Source organism: Chlorocebus sabaeus, chromosome 1, assembly GCF_047675955.1.
Source record: "Chlorocebus sabaeus isolate Y175 chromosome 1, mChlSab1.0.hap1, whole genome shotgun sequence".
In the NCBI taxonomy this organism is placed as follows: domain Eukaryota; kingdom Metazoa; phylum Chordata; class Mammalia; order Primates; family Cercopithecidae; genus Chlorocebus; species Chlorocebus sabaeus.
Genome location: NC_132904.1, coordinates 8,083,088 through 8,100,096, shown reverse-complemented (window position 1 = coordinate 8,100,096; position 17,009 = coordinate 8,083,088). Strand labels below are relative to the sequence as shown.

The 17,009-nt window shown below is 42.1% G+C and overlaps 1 protein-coding gene and 1 non-coding gene across 2 annotated transcripts in view; both read left to right on the top strand.

Moving 5' to 3' along the window:
- Positions 1 to 17,009, top strand: part of PACS1 (phosphofurin acidic cluster sorting protein 1) — a 165,105-nt gene that overhangs the window by 63,555 nt on the left and 84,541 nt on the right. The window lies entirely within an intron of this gene.
- Positions 10,776 to 10,880, top strand: LOC119624653 (small nucleolar RNA U13). Its single transcript, XR_005240806.1, has one exon. It is a non-coding gene; the product is annotated as a small nucleolar RNA U13 (small nucleolar RNA).

Below are 17,009 nucleotides of genomic sequence, written 5' to 3'. Positions count from 1 at the left end.
AAAACCTTCATACCCTCTTCCATCCCCACTCCAGAGAACCCCCTACTTAGAATAAAAATCTAGGATTGATGAGCACCATGGCTTCCAGTCTTTATGGAGCTGTCAGAACCCATCGTTACTTGATTTATTCTTCTATCTTTTCCGGAGTGGATGTAGTCTTTGAATAGAATTGCATAATTTTAGGGTTTTAAGCACCCTCAACAATCGTGCAGTTTAGTTTCCCATCTCATGCCTTCCAGAAAACTTCATACAAGTTGACCCTCATCTAGCCTTGGCCTGAGTGCTTCCACTGAGCCAGAATTCAGCACTTTTTTAAGCAGGCCCATTCCATTGTATGGACTGCCCGAATTATTAGTAAGTTCTGTATGTTCAGCTAAAACTTAACTAATGGAAATTTCCACCATGAGTCCTGATTCAACCGCAGAAACCAATGACTCAGTTTTTTCACTTCTACAGAAGTGGCCTTCAGCTATTGGAGGACAGCGCCCAGCCTCCGTAGGCTCTCCAGCCCCAGCGTTGCCCACTTTTCTCTTGGCTTTTTGGGCTTTTTTCTTCTTGATTTTTGGGGATTTTTGAAAATAGCCCTATGTCTTGGATATGAGTCACAAATTGCTCCCTCCCCTTCATTTTGTCATTTGTCTTCAAGCTCTGTTTACATTGGTGTTTGCCATGCAGAATTTTTTCTTTAATGTAATGAAATGTAGCCATCTTTTTAAAAATGGCCCCTGGACTTCATGCATTTAGAGTTCATTTATACTTAGAAAGGCCTTGTCCACTTGAGGCTATTTAAAAAATACCCATATTTTCTGCTAGTACTTAAATGGATTTGTGTGAGTGTGTGTGTGTTTGTGTGTATGTATGTACTTAAATCTTTTATGCATCTAGAATTTATTTTAAAATAAGATGTGAGGTAGGGGTTCAAATTAATTTTTTTTCCAGCTAGCTGCCTAGTTAGTCCAACATTATTGAATTATTCATTTTTTCCTGCTGTTTTGAAATGCCATTATATTAAATTCATGGCACACTTTTAGATTTTTTCCTAGAATGTTTCATATGTTTTATTTCCAAGCAAACCACCACACACATCTTATACCTTCATTGTTGAAATTTTTAACCTAAATGTAAAACTTGTTATGTGCTTACCTGGCATCTGGTCAGGATGATCTGACTCTGCTCCTTCCTGCCTCAACAGCTTCCTCTTTTGTGCCACCTGCAGGTTAATAAGCATCTTTTATGTCATTATCCAGGCCATTGACCAAGGGGTAACAATAATGTTGGCCTTTGTAGGGCTGTCCTTTGGACTCCAGTGGAGAACCATTACTCACTCTTTCCTATTTTAGAGATGCAGCATGATAGGTTAAAAAGTGCTTAGGGTTTTGGTTTCAGTTGCAGGACTGAATTTGAGCATCCCTTCTATTCATTCTCAGACTTTAATGTGAACAGGAATAACCTGAGGATCTTATTAAAATGCAAATTCTTTTTTTTTTTTTTTTTTTTGAGACGGTGTCTCGCTCTGTCGCCCAGGCTGGAGTGCAGTGGCACTATCTCGGCTCACTGCAAGCAAGCTCCGCCTCCCAGGTTCACGTCATTCTCATGCCTCAGCCTCTTGAGTAGCTGGGACCACAGGTGCCCGCCACCACACCCAGCTGATTTTTTGTATTTTTAGTAGAGACGGGGTTTCACCGTGTTAACCAGGATGATCTCGATCTCCTGGCCTCGTGATCCACCCGCCTGGGCCTCCCAAAGTGCTGGGCTTACAGTCATGAGTCACCGCGCCTGGCGTTTTTCTTTTTTCTTTTAAGATGGAGTCTCGCTCTTGTCTCCCAGGTTGGAGTGCAGTAGCACAGTCTCGGCTCACTGCAACCTCTGTCTCCCAGGTTCAAGCGATTCTTATGCCTCAGACTCCTGAGTAGCTGGGATTACAGGCACCCACCACCATGCCCAACTAATTTTTCTATTTTTAGTAGAGACAGGGTTTCATCATGTTGGCCAGGCTGGTCTTGAACTCCTGACCTCGGGTGATCCACCTGCCTTGGCCTCCCAAAGTGCTAGTATTGCAAGTGTGAGCCATAGCACCCAGCCTAGAATGCAAATTCTGATTCAGTAGGTCTGGGGTAGGCCAAGATTTTGCACTCCCTCCCCTGTTTTTTGTTTTTTGGTTTTTTTTGTTTTTTTGAGACAGTATCACACTCTGTCACTCAGGTTAGAGTGCAGTGGCCTGATCTTGGCTCACTGCAGCCTCAAACTTATGGACTGAAGTGATCCTCCTGCCTCAGCCTTCTGAGTAGACAAGACTGTAGACTTCTGCCACTATGCCCAGGTAATTTAAAAAAAAAAATTTTTTTTTTTTTTTTGAGACAGAGTCTTGCTCTGTCGCCCAGGCCGGAGTGCAGTGGCGCGATCTCGGTTCACTGCAAGCTCCGCCTCCTGGGTTTACACCATTCTCCTGCCTCAGCCTCCGAGTAGCTGGGACTACAGGCGCGCACCAGCACGCCCGGCTAATTGTTTGTATTTTTAGTAGAGATGGGGTTTCACCGTGTTAGCCAGGATGGTCTCGATCTCCTGACCTTGTGATCCGCCCGCTTCGGCCTCCCAAAGTGCTGGGATTACAGGCGTGAGCCACTACCCCCGGCCAAAAAATATTTTTTTTTAGAGACGGGAGTCTAGCCATATTACCTGGGCTGGTCTTGAAATCCTGTCCCCGAGCAACCACCCAAAGTGGGATTACAGGGTGAACTATGGTGCCCAGCCAGATTTTGCATTTTTAATAAGTCCCCAGGCCATGCTGATGCTGCTGGTCCATGGACTACCCTATATCTTGCAGGACCAAGACTAGGGTGAGTCAAGTGAGATGCCCCATGAAGTGTGGGAGGAGGCACTTACTGTCTTGGCACTTGTACACACCGGAGAGCAAGCACTTCTTTTAAGTTTTGTACCCTGGGTCCCTTGCTTGCCTCACCCTAATCCCAGACCTGATATAATGTTTCTTATTATTGTTAGGCTCACTGCTGATGAACCTACTAAATAGGACTCTTGAGAGGTGAACTCTTGCTGTCTGCCTTTTTTTTTTTTTTTTTTTTTTGAGATGGAGTCTCGCTGTGTCGCCCAAGCTGGAGTGCAGTGGCGCAATCTTGGATCACTGCAACCTCCGCCTCCTGGGTTCACACCATTCTCCTGCCTCAGCCTCCCGAGTAGCTGGGACTACAGGCATGTGCCACCACGCCCAGCTAATTTTTGTATTTTTAGTAGAGATGGGGTTTCACCGTATTAGCCAGGATAGTCTCGATCTCTTGACCTTGTGATCTGCCTGCCTCGGCCTCCCAAAGTGCTGGGATTACAGGCGTGAACCACTGCGCCTGTCCACTGTCTGCATTTTTAAACAAGTTCCCCAGGTGAGCCTTAGGCACACCAAAGTTTGAGAACCACTGAAAAAGAGAAGTTCTGACTTTTAGGATTAATTTACAGCCTGTTAAGAAACCAGTGCTTGCAACCTGAAAACCTCATGCTGCTGTTTACCTTTAGTTTTCATGATGTGCTTGAGATAGTGGTGGCTAAGCCTGAAATATATATATTTTTAATTGTAATGTTTGTGGGTACATAGTTGGTGTATATATGGGTTGCATAAGATGTTTTGATACAGGGATGCAATGCATAATAATCACATTAGGGTAAGTGGGGTGTCCAACTCAAGCATTTATCCTGTGTGTTACACACAATCCAGTTATACTTTTTAGTTACTTTAAAATGTGTAATTAAATTATTTTGTACTATAGTCACCCAGTTGTGCTAGCAAATACTAGGTCTTATTCATGCTTTGTAACTGTTTTTTTTTTTTTAAATCCATTAGCCCTCCCCATTTCCCTCCCACTGACCCCCGACCCCCATCCCCCACCACTACCCTTCCCAGCCTGTGGTAACCATCCTTCTACTCTTTGTCTCCATGAGTTTAATTGTATTAATTTTTAGCTCTCACAAGTAAGTGAGAACATGTGAAGTTTGTCTTTCTGTGCCTGGCTTATTTTACTTAACATTAAGACCTAGTGCCATCCATGTTTCATCCATCCATCCAAAGGATCACATTCTTTTTTGTAGCCGAATAGTACTCCATTGTGTATATGCACTGCATTTATTTATCCATTCATCTGTTGATAGACACTTGATTTCAAATCTTGCTTGTTGTGAAGAGTGCTGCAGTAAACATGGGAATGCAGAGACCTCTTTTCTATACTGATTTCCTTTATTTGGGGTATATACCTAGCAATGGGATTGCTGGATTGTAAGGTAGCTCTATTTTTAGTTTTCGAGGAACCTCCAAACTGTTTTCCATAGTGGTTGTAGAGTTGCAAATATTGACAGTAGTTACTCAAGTGGTGCCAGACTACAGGAGAAGGCCTGCTTGTATTTGACAAAAACAACCTTTACCCACGTACTGAATCTGATAACGTGGTTTTTGCTCATAATCCAACTCTTAAGTAGTAAAAACCTTAATCGAAAATGCACCATAGCTCAGTGCTTCTCAAACTCTAATGCAGGTAAGAATATTCTGGGTATCTTGTTAAAAATGCAGATTCTGATTCAGCTGGCCTGTGGTGGGGCCTGTAATTCTGCGTTTCTGACAAGCTTTTAGTGGGTACTGAAGCTTTAGCTGTACAGCTGTGCTTGCAAACCAAGGAGATTTTCGACTGAGCTCTAGTTCGGAACTTTCTCCTAACGTATGAGAGTTTTGGTTAGGAATGTTTGGAGAAGTTATTCATTAATTTTACTTCAGCAGACAGGGAAAGATGTTTTTGTATTTTTAGTAGAGACGGGATTTCACCATGTTGGCCGCCGGGCTGGTCTCAAAACTCCTGACCTCAAGCGATCTGCCCGCCTCAGCCTCCCAAAGTGCTGGGGTTACAGGCGTGAGTCACCGCTCCTGGCCAGAGATGCAGTTTTGATATGTTGTCCAGGCTGCTCTCCTGGGCTCAACTGATCCTCCTGCCCCGGCTCCCAGAGTGCTAGGATTATAGGTGTGAAGTCACTGCCCAGCAGGGCTGCATGTATTTTTTCTAAAACCCAGGTAAAATGTGTTCATCACTTAAGAGTCAACATTTATTTATTTATTTATTTATTTATTTATTTGGGTGAGAACAGGTCTCACACTGTTGCCCAGGCTGGAGTACAGTGCCGCGATTTCGGCTCACTGCAGCCTTCACCTGATCCTCACACCTGATCCTTCTGAGTAGCTGGGACCACAGGCACTTGCCACCCAGTGGTCACAGCTTGCCACACCCAGCTAATTGTTGTATTTTTTAGTAGAGACAGGGTTTCCCCGTGGTGCCCAGGCTGGTCTTCAACTCCTGAGCTCAGGCAATCCTCCCACCTTGGCCTCCCAAGGTGCTGGGACTACAGGCATGAGGCACTGCGCCTGACTTATCAGCATTTTATTAAAAAAAAAAAAAAAAGAGGAAGGAGATAATTGTGTGAAACCTGATAGTAAGAACTTTCAATTTAAGCTGAATGGGAGTGGGGCTCCTGAAAAAGAGAAGAAGGTTGGTGACCAGCCTAGTCAACATAGTGAGACCTGGTCTCTACTAAGAGAAAAAAAATGGAGGGAAGAAGGTTCAAGCTGCTGCCATTTAACACTGCTTCTCCCAGGAGAGCAGCCCTGCGAGGCTTGAGTTTCTCTGAATGATGTCTTAGGTTTCAACACTGTCCGCTTACTTGTTAACCACCTTCATGGAAAAAACCCGCAATCCATGAATATTTGTCATCTCGCATGCCATTACTGGGCAAACAAAATGAATCACAAGCTGGGACTTGAATAGAAATTCCATTATTTACAGACAGGTCAGATTAATCTATCTAGGAAGGACAGTGAAAGAGGCTATTTTTCCTGATGGTGCTTTTTAAACTGCAGTCAGGTAGTGCTGTTAATGAAAATGCGAAAGAGAAAGAGTGATTTCCCTCCTAAGCAGTATTAGATTATAGTGTTGTCAGGAGTCTTGCAATTGAATTACCTTCTTGTAATCAATTCCACCTTATCAGTTAACTCTACTTGTAATGGACTGCTGCCTTCAAGAGACTTAGTCTGGATTATTTAAAGCTTCTTGCTGTAAAGGAGACATCACCTGTAGCATCTTCCCTTCCCCAGGTGGAGCATCCCCTGTTGGAGCACTTTGGAGGCTGCAGTGTTGTGAGCTCTGCCCTGGCTGGGAGGGGTTCTGGAACAGGTCTGAAGCCCATAGAGCAAAGGCTCATTTGTCTGCTTGATGCCAGTGTGCTGCGGGTTCTCCAGAGGCTGAGACTGGTTGCTTCTGAGTCCTCATTAGTATTGTTACTGCACTTCCCATTCGTATCTGCCTGTCATGTTCTACCACTAACCCCCAGGAAGAAATGAATGGGAAATTTAGTTTGCCATGATTTTTGCCCTGATTTAATGTATGATAGTTTGGGAAGCCATTTGCTGTTCAAGACCTTCCTTTTTTTTTTTTTTTTTTTTTTTTTTTTTTTTTTTTAAAGGCAGAGTCTCACTCTGTTGTCCAGGCTGGAGTGCAATGGCACAATTTCGGCTCACTGCAACCTCTGCCTCCTGGGTTCAGGCGATCCTCATGTCTCAGCCTCCCAAGTAGCTGGGTTTACAGGCACACACCACCATGCCCAGCTAATTTTTGTTTTTTTAGTAGAAAGGGGTTTCGCTATGTTGGCCAGGCTGGTCTCCAACTCCTAACCTCAAGTGATCTGCCCCCCTTGGCCTCCCAAAGTGCTGAGATGAAGTCAGGCTGGGTGTGGTGACTCACACCTGTAATCTCAGCACTTTGCGGGGCCAAGGAGGGCAGATCACTTGAGGTCAGGAGTTCAAGACCAGCCTGGCCAACATGGTGAAACCTCGTCTCTACTAAAAATACAAAAATTAGGTGGGCATGTTGGCATGCACCTGTAATAATCCCAGCTACGCATGATGCTGAGGCACGAGAATCGCCTGAACCGGAGAGGCGGAGGTTGCAGTGAGCCAAGATCACACCACTGCACTTCAGCCTGGGTCACAGAGTGAGGCTCCATCTCAAAACGAAACAAAACAAAACAGAATGAAGTCGTATATGTTTTAATATGGAAAGGTGTCCACTTAACAGTTGCTAAATGTGATGCATTTGGTCGAAAAGAGATGGAGCAGCACAGAAGTATATGCTCAAAGGTATATGTGAGCATGTGTACATGCACACACACTTTTTTTTGTTTGTTTGAAATAGGGTCTTACTCTGTCACCCATTCTGGAGTGTAATGGCTTGATCTTGGCTCATTGCAACCTCCGCCTCCTGGGTTCAAGCAAGTCTCCTGCCTCAGCCTCCCGAGTAGTTGGGATTACAGGCGTTCGCCACCACACATGACTAATTTTTGTATTTTTAGTAGAGATGGGTTTTCACCCATGTTGGTCAGGCTGGTCTCAAACTCCTGACCTCAGGTAATGCACCTGCCTTGGCCTCCCAAAGTGCCAGGATTACAGGTGTGAGCCACCGTCCCCAGCCAACATGCACTTTTTTTCTTCAGACTTTTAACAGTGATCTTGTGATTTATAGGATTGTTCCACTTTATTATGTATTTCCAAAATAAGAGTTTTTTTCTACTGTGTATTTCTACTTTTTCTACTTTTTGAAGTACTACTTCAAAAACAAATATTTTATAAACATGCATTTTAAAAAGCAGCTCATAGCATAACATTAACTTTGTATTTGAAATTGTGAGTTTAAGTACCCAGCCTATAAACAGCACTTAACTTTCCTTTCTACATCCATTCCATATCTTGTATTCCCGTGTGTGTGTGTGTGTGTGTGTGTGTGTATGTGTTTTACATGTCTGTTCAGTACATTATAAGATCTTTGGGGGCAAAACTGATTTTTTTTTTTTGTTTTGAGATGGAGTTTTGCTCTCGTCACCTAGGCTGGAGTGCAGTGGCACCATCTCGGCTCACTGCAACCTCTGCCTCCCAAGTTCAAACAATTCTCCTGCCTCAGCCTCCTGAGTAGCTAGGATTACAGGCACGCACCACCACACCTGGCTAATTTTGTATATTTAGTAGAGATGGGGTTTCTCCATGTTGGTCAGGCTGATCTCAAACTCCCAACCTCAAGTGATCCATCTACCTCGGTCTCCCAAAGTGGGATTATAGGCTTGAGCCACTGTGCCCGGCTAAAACTGATCTTATTCATATTTGTTCAATTCCTCCCTCCACATCCCATCTCTCTATTCCTATCATATAGTGCTTTGCACACAGCAGACCATCTGTGAATATTTATACTTTATTAAAGACATATAAAATAGTAATTACTCTCTACAGCAGTTGGAATCCAATACAGTAATCTATAATAGTTATTTGATCCACTGACATACGTTCGTTCTTTTTCTCCCAAAAATAACCATTGAGATTAACAAAACCAAAACAAAACTGAAAGAGTTCTAGCTTTTCCCATCTTCTCCATTTGCTAAATATAGAAAAGACCGGGTTTTGCTGACTTCTAGGCAGGAAATGGATTCTTTTTCTAAGAACATAATTCCTGTATCTAACTGAACTATTCTTTTATGTCGTTTCCTTTTCACTAAAACAGAAAAAACATTTTAAGCCTTTCTACCTTTGCTATATGACTTTATCACATGCAACATTTGGAATATTTGATCTCATAAATTTCTAAAGACAGTTAGGGCTTTACCACTGAAGTGTTATTGTTCATTACTTGAAAACTTATTACTTTTAAATGTTTTGTGTATAGCACTGTGCTTTTAAAAGTAAGGTATTATTTTTAAAAATCCACAAAGTAAATTACTTTCTGTTGGTTTAGAGGAAATTTCCATTAAGGGAGATTGAGTGAAGTGGTTGCATAAACCCTCCTACAGATAACAATTGAAAGATCTGGGTAAAATATAAGAAACAACTAAAAGCATCCAAAAACTGTCCCTAGAACCTGGAGGAGAGTTGACTCCTGAAACACTATAATAGAAGGAGCAAGAATTGCAAGTTTATGACTTTTTTGCCAGAAGTTATGCATCATTACCCATGGTGGGGTTTCAGTAGAATGAAATGACAGTGAAAAGCTGCAGCCTTACAGATGAGAGGTGCCAAAGAAGAGAAGTCAGGAATGGAAGAGAAGCTGGAAAGTCCAGGGGGAATCCTGGAAACAAGAGAGGACTACAGAAAGGGTGAGGCCCCATATCTAAGTGAAAACTGCCCAAATTCCTGGTTGACTGTTAAACTCTAAATGTATAGGTGAAATCCCAGGGAGCCCAGCAAAACAAAAACAAAAATAAAAACCAGCCAACCAGTGAAACAAAGCAAGCAGACAGAGGCTAGAGAGGAATCTCCCCTTAAAAGACAGACCTATACTATATGAGATCTGTGAGGTTCATGCTTTTTAAAACAGTATATCCCTAAACTGTGAACAGCGAAGCTGTGGAAAGCTGAAGCCTTACTGGCTTGGGTTTGAGAGGAAAGACCCTAATATTGCCCAAGCAGCTGAAAACTTAGGAGGAAATCACAAGAACACAAAAATCGGAGAGTATGAGCCCCTAAATCTGAGTATGATCAATCTAAATCCTTGGCTGTCTGCCAGATTACACAGAAGCATGGGAGACCCCAGGGAGCTAGGCTAGACACTGTAAGAGCTGAGCAGAGATAGCAGCTGCTCCATACCATAGGAGAGACAGTTTGCAGTTTTAATCTAGGCAAGTTAACTGCCTACTAGAATATAAAAAAAGAAAGTCCTCAGAATAACACAGTAGAATCCAGAGTTGCTATAACATCTTATCTACAATGCCAGGTTTTCGATCTACAATTACTAGACATGTAAATAAAGTGGAAAGTCTAACTCATACTGAGGAAGAAAAGCAATCAATAGAGACTGACTCTGAGCGTCTAAGTGGGTACAGTGTTGGATTTTGCAGGCAGACTGCAAAGCTGCTGTCCTGTGATCAAAGAATTATAGGAAAATTTGATCAAAGAATTAAAGGAAAATTAAGTGAGGAAGGAAATTAAAGGAAAAATAACTGAACAGATTGTAACGAAGAAATGGTAAGTAAACAAATGGAAGTTGTAGAGCTCAAATAAGTAATAGCTGAAATAAAAACTCACTGGAGGCCGGGTGCAGTGGCTTACACCTATAATCCCACAACCTTGGGAGGTCAAGGCAGGAGGATCACTTGAGCTCAGGAGTTTGAGACCAGCCCTGGCAACATAGTGAGACCCCACCTCTACAAAGCGATTTGAAAATGAGCCAGGCATGATGGTAGGTGCCTGTAGTCCCAGCTTCTTGGGAGGCTGAGGTGGAAGGATCACTTGAGCCCAAGAGATCGAGGCTGCAGTGAGCTGTGATCATGCCACTGCACTCCAGCCTGGCTGACAACATATCTCAAAAAAAAAAAGTTCACTAGATGTGCTCAACAGCGGTTTTGAAATGACAGAGACAATAATCTGTGCAGTTGAAGATAGATCAATAGAAATTATCCCACCCAATGAAGAGAGGAGCAAAGATTGAAGAAAAGTTAGTAGAACCTCAGAGACTTGTAGGACGATATCAGGTAGCCTAATATAAGTGTACTTGGAGTCCTAGAAAGGGAAGAGAAAAATAGGCAAAAAACAATATTTGAAAAAATAATATCCCCAAACTTCTCAAATATGGTAGAAAACACTAATTTATAGATTCAATAAGTTCAATGAAGTCTAAGCACAGAGAAAAAGCACTCATAGGCACATCATAGTCAAATTGCTGAAACCAAAGATAAAAAGAAAATCTTAAAAGCAGATGGAGATCCTTTTGCAGCTCACGAGTATGACGATTGGGTGTTCATGCACATGTGTGAGGTGTGCCACCCTCTGAACCTTGTTACAACATCAGCGCATTATGTCTCTGAACTTGTGTGGGGAGGGGAAGCAGAGAAAAGTGACACATTACATAAAAGGGATCGGTGTTACAAATATGACTGACTTTTCATCAGAAACAAAGGAAGCCAAAAAACACTGGAACAGTATAGTCAAGTACTGAAAGAAAAACCCTGTCAACCAAGAATCCAGTATCCAGAGAAACAATTTTCAAAAATGAGGGCTAAAGACATTTTCAGAAAAACAAAAATCGAGAGAATTCATCACCAGCAGACTTACACTAAAAGAAGTTTTCAGAAGGAAGGGAAATGATACCAGGTGGTAGCTCATCTACAGGAAGAAATGAAGATCACTGGAAATAAAAGACTATGAATTTTTTTCCTTCTCTAATTTCTTTAAGATACATATGACCTTTTTTTTTTTTTTTTTTTTTTTTTGAGATGCAGCTCTCACTGTGTTGCCCAGGCTTGAGTGCATTGGCTATTCACAAGGACAATTAATGGTGCACTATAGCCTTGAACTCCTGGTCTCAAGCTATTGTCCTGCTTCAGCCTTCTGAGTAGCTGAGACTACAGGCATGTGCCACTGTGCCTGCTGGTGACATAAGAAACAAGATTTTAAAGATTTTGTAGGGCCGGGCGCGGTGGCTCAAGCCTGTAATCCCAGCACTTTGGGAGGCCGAGACGGGCGGATCACGAGGTCAGGAGTTCGAGACCATCCTGGCTAACACGGTGAAACCCCGTCTCTACTAAAAAATACAAAAAACTAGCCGGGCGAGGTGGCGGGCGCCTGTAGTCCCGGCTACTCGGGAGGCTGAGGCAGGAGAATGGCGTAAAAACCCGGGAGGCAGAGCTTGCAGTGAGCTGAGATCCGGCCACTGCACTCCAGCCTGGGCGATACAGCGAGACTCCGTCTCAAAAAAAAAAAAAAAAAAAAAAAAGATTTTGTAACACTGTAGTGCTGGGTTTATAATGTCCATATAGGTTGGTCATGGTGGCTCACATCTGTAATCTCAGCTCTTTAGAAGGCCAAGGTGGGAGGATTGCTTGAGGCCAGCTTGGGCAACATGGTGAGACCTTTTCTCTACCTAAAAAATAAAAAACCTTTTAAACATATAATGTATATATAGGTGTAATTATGACAACAATAGCACTAAGATGGGGCAGGGCAAATGGAAAGTTACCGTTGTAAGATTTGTATATTTTACCTGCTTAGAAGAGACACACTTTAAACACAGAGACACAGGTTAAAAGTAAAAGGATGGAAAAATATTATACCATGAAAAGAATATGCGTAAGAAAGCTGAAGTGGTGATGTTAACATTGAATGAATAAATTTTAAGACGAGGAATATTGTTAGAGATGAAGGGTACTTTATAATGATAAAAGGGTCAGTATCTTACAGAGCTATAAAAATCTTCAATATATATGTCCCTGATAACAGAGCTTCAAAATACTGAACCAGGTGCAGTGGCTCACTTCCGTAATCCCAGTGCTTTGGGAGTCCAAGGCAGGAGTATTGCTTGAGGCTGGGAATTTAAGACCAGCCTGGGCAACATAGTGAGATCTCGTCTCTGCAAAAAAGTTTTAAAAATTAGCTCGTTGTAGTGGTGCACACCTGTAGCCCTAGCTGCTCTAGAGGCTGAGCCAAGAGAGTTGCTTGAGCTTGGGAATTCAAAGCTGCAGTGAGCTATGGTGGCACCACTGCCCTCCAGCCTGGGAACAGAGCAAGACCCTGTCTCTGAAAAATAAAAATAAAAAGGCTACTAGGACTGGTCAGTGAGTTTAGCAAGATACAGTAGGATCTCACTACTGTAAGAGCATACAAGTTCAGTATATCAAGAAAACCATTTAAATTTTGATCAGAATACCAAGAAAAACAGATAACCGGAAAAAAAAAATTGTAAGTATAGTGTTCCACTTGCTATATCATCCAAATACATAAGTACTAGGGATAAATTTAACAAAATGTATGTAAAACTTACATACTGAAAACTACAAAATATTAGTATAAATAGGCTTGTGGATTGGAAATCTCAGTATCATAAATAATCAATTTTCTACAAATTCATCTGTAGATGCAGTACATTCTCAATCAAAACTCCTGCTGTATTTTTTTTGTAGAAATTGAAAAGCTGGTTCTAAAATGTGTATGGAATGCAGAGTACTTAGAACTGGCAAAGCCAGCAAAAATTGAGGACTGACTTTTACAGCACCGCAAGGCTGTGATACTGGCAAAAGAATAGACATGTGCATAAATGAGAAGATGGAATCCAGAAATAGGTCCACACGTAAACAGACAATTGATTTGCAGCAAAGGTCCTGAGGCAATTCAATGAGGAAAGGAACATCTTTTCAACACATGGTACAACAGCAGCTAAATATCTGTGTGGAAGAAAACGAACATTAACCCATACCTTATATGCTGCCCAGAAAGCTCAAAATGGACCAAAGTCCTAAAAGAGTTAAAACTATAAAGCTTCTGGAAAAATTATAGGGGAAAATGTTCATGTGCCTTCTGGGTGTGAAAAGATTTTCTAAGTAGGATACAAAAAGCACACACCATAAAATAAATGAATGCTAAATTGAACTTTATCAAAATTAAAATGTTTGCTCTTCAGAAAGGCGTGAAGAAAATGTGCAATATGGGATAAAATGTTTACAATAGATGAATCTGACAAAGGACTGTAAAGAACTCTTACAATTCAATAATAATCATCCCAGGTTTTAAATGCACAAAAGATTTCAAAGTATGCTTCACAAGGTAAGACAAAACAATGGCCAGGAGCTACATAAAATACTCACATTATTAATCATCAGAGAAAAGCAATTTCCAGCCATAATGAACTACCACTCTTTACCCTCTACATACGGCTAAAATTTAAGAGACTGATAGTGCCAGGTGTTGGCAAGTGTGTGGCACAAGCAGAACTTTCATATCTTCTGTTGAGAATGTAAAGTAGGGCTAGTTTAGAAAACAGTACTTTGTTTTAAAGTTAAACAGCAGTTACCCAAGGATACAGTAATTCCATGCCTAGATTTTTATGTGAGAGGAATGAAAAGGCAGAGGCTTCTTAATGAGTGTTCATAGCAACGTTATGCATGATGGCCAAAGGCTGGAAACAATCCAGGGACTCATCAGGCGAATGTATGAACAAACTGTGCTGTCCCAGTCCAGTGAGAGCTCTTAGCAGGAAAAAGGAGCTCTAGACAGCATGAATCTGGCTCAAAAACATGCTTTGTGAAAGAAACCAGACCCAGAGGTGTACATGCTGTATATTCACACAAAAATCTCAAAGGTGCAAACCAGTGGATAGTGACAAGAAAACAGAGGAGTGGTTGCCTGGGGCTTGGGTGGAGGGAAGATTGCAAAGAGGCGTAAAGGAACTTTCATGGGCGATGAAAATGCTTTTGCATCTTTATTGTGGGGGTGTTTACACTGGTATGTTGTATGTAAATTTTATTGTCTGTAAATTATATCCTCCACAAAGTTGTTTCTTCTTTTTTTAAATTTTATGTGTGTGTGTGTATATATATTTTTGTTTGTTTGTTTGTTTAAGACAGAGTCTCACTCTATCCCCCAGGGTGGAGTGCATTGGTGTGTGATCTGGGCTCACTGCAACCTCTGCCCCCTGGGTTCAAGCGATTCTCCTGCCTCCCGCAGCTGGGATTACAGGCACGCACCACCACGCCCAGCTAATTTTTGTGTTTTTAGTAGAGATGGGGTTTCACTATGTTGGCCAGGCTGGTCTCGAACTCCTGGCCTTAAGTGATCCTCCCATCTTGGTCTCTCAAAGTGCTGGGATTACAGGCGTGAGCCACTGCGCCCAGCCTAAAGTTGATTTTTAAAAACATCTTTCCATGGTTTAATAAAGGCAGCTGTTCAGTGTTCACTCACTAAGTGATGATTATACTTTAGGTTGCTTATTCTCTTTCCCAGAACTTCTTTCTTTTTCAGGTATCAGATTCCTCTTTGTGGTGATGTTCTTCTAGGAAGAATGTTCTGACCCCAAGTTCTGGTCATTTTGCTTTGTTTGATCATTTTGTCTCCCCTCAATTACGTGGGATGGTACATGTTACCAAGTTGTGACCAATGACAAGTGAACAGATGTCTTCAGGGTCAGGAGGGACTTTTAGAAAAGATGGAGAAATGGGATAGATTATATTTTCTCCCTCCCCAACCTCACTAAAATGACAGTAAAGGAATTTTCTTGAAGAGATCGGGAGAGGAGATCGCAGTGGGCCAGAATTTTTCCCTACAAAATTTTGAAAACTGAAATGTAGGTACATATATGATGAGTAATTTAGGTTTCAACTTTATCTGCTCCACTAAGTATTTGCAGTGGAGGAAGCTAACAGGAAGCAATCCTGTTTTCAGCCACATGTGGGCCATGTTCTTAGATAGGTTTTAGGTACCTGTGAATATAGGATGTACACTGGGGCTGAAAATGGAAAATGAGTTGAGAGTGTGAATGTGGAAGAGTTAGCACCCCAGATCCCCATCCCCAAAGAATATATGTGTCAAAGCCTAACCTGGAGAAATCCTGTTATAAATGAGGGTGGGAGGCAGGTTTCTTACCCAAAATAGTAGATCAAGTTGAAGTCTGCATATTCAGCCACATCTTTCCACCTACCTTCCTGTCTTGGTTCCTACTGTCCTGGCTGTCGGGCTTGTTATCACAGACACCATCTCTGTCCACCAAAACACTGAAAGACTTACCTCAGAGCAACTGACCCATCCTTGGCTCCCAGAACACTCGTTTATAAGCCCCTCAGCCAGGACATTATCACATTTTTCTCTGGGGAAATTGACTAGCCTATGGGAAAAAAACCAAACAAACATGGTATTTAGAATTTCCTTATCCCATCACATACTGTGAGGTCCACAGTAAGCAAGAGGTGCTCATCCACGTAGAATTTCTAGTTAGCTCTTTAGTATCTTTTTTGTTTTTTGAGACAGGGTCTGGCTCTGTTGCCCAGGCTGGAGTGCAGTGGCATGATCACAATCTTGGCTCTCTGCAGCCTCCTTCCCCTGGACTCAAGTGGTCTTCTCACCTCAGCCTCCTGAGTAACTGGGACTACAGATACGCACCACTACACCTGGCTAGTTTTCTTGTATTTTTTTGTAGAGACAAGGTTTTGCCATGTTGCCCAGACTAGTCTTGAACTCCTGAGCTCAAGTGATCCACTGGCTTTGGCCTCCCAAAGTGCTGGGACTACAGGTGTGAGCCACTGTGCGCGGCCTGCACTTTGAAAAACAAATTCCTCAAAGAGATAAGATGTTACATCAAGGAAACAAGAGCAGGATGCCATGTAAAGGAACTATTCAAGAATGTTCTTGAAAATTGAAAAATCTCACCAAGTAAAGATTGCAGTAAAGCAGTTGGAAGATAGGCCGGGCATGGTGGCTTACAACTGTAATCCCAACACTTTGGGAGGCCAGTGCAGAAGGATCACTTGAGGCCAGGACTTTAAGACCAGCCTGTGAAATATGGCAATACCCTATCTCTACAAAAATAGAAAAAATTAGGTAGGTGTGGTGGGGCACACCCCTAGTCCTAAGTACTTGGGTGGCTGAGGTGGGAGCATTACGTGAGCCCAGGAGTTCTAAGCTGCAGTGAGCTATGACCACACCACCACACTCCAACCTGGATGGCAGAGAGGGTAAAGTAAAGCAGTTGGTCAAAGATACAGACAATAAGTGGAAGAAGAAAGAAAATTAAAGGATACCTAGGAGGTCCAACATATGACTGTTGGAGTCTAGAAAGGTGAAGGACAAGGCATTATTTAAAAAGCAACATGAGGTTTTCCCCAAAAATGTCTCGGATGGATAAGAGCTCACCCAGTGTCCAGAATGAAAAAAGTGATGAAAAAGACCCTCAACACATTGTTACGAAATTTTATGACACTGGTGACAGATTTTAAAGGCATCAGAGAGAAAAGTCACATAAAACTGATCTAAAACAAGTGACATTAGACCATTTAGCAATAGCACTGGGATCTAAAAGATAATAGATTAATGCCATCTAAAGCCTGATGGAAAAATTTTCAGTCTGTCATTCTACACCTAGTCAAACTGTCAAATCAAGAGTGAAAAATGTTTTCAGAAATGCAGGGTCTCAGCCGGGCATAGTGGCTCACACCTATAATCCCAGCACTTTGGG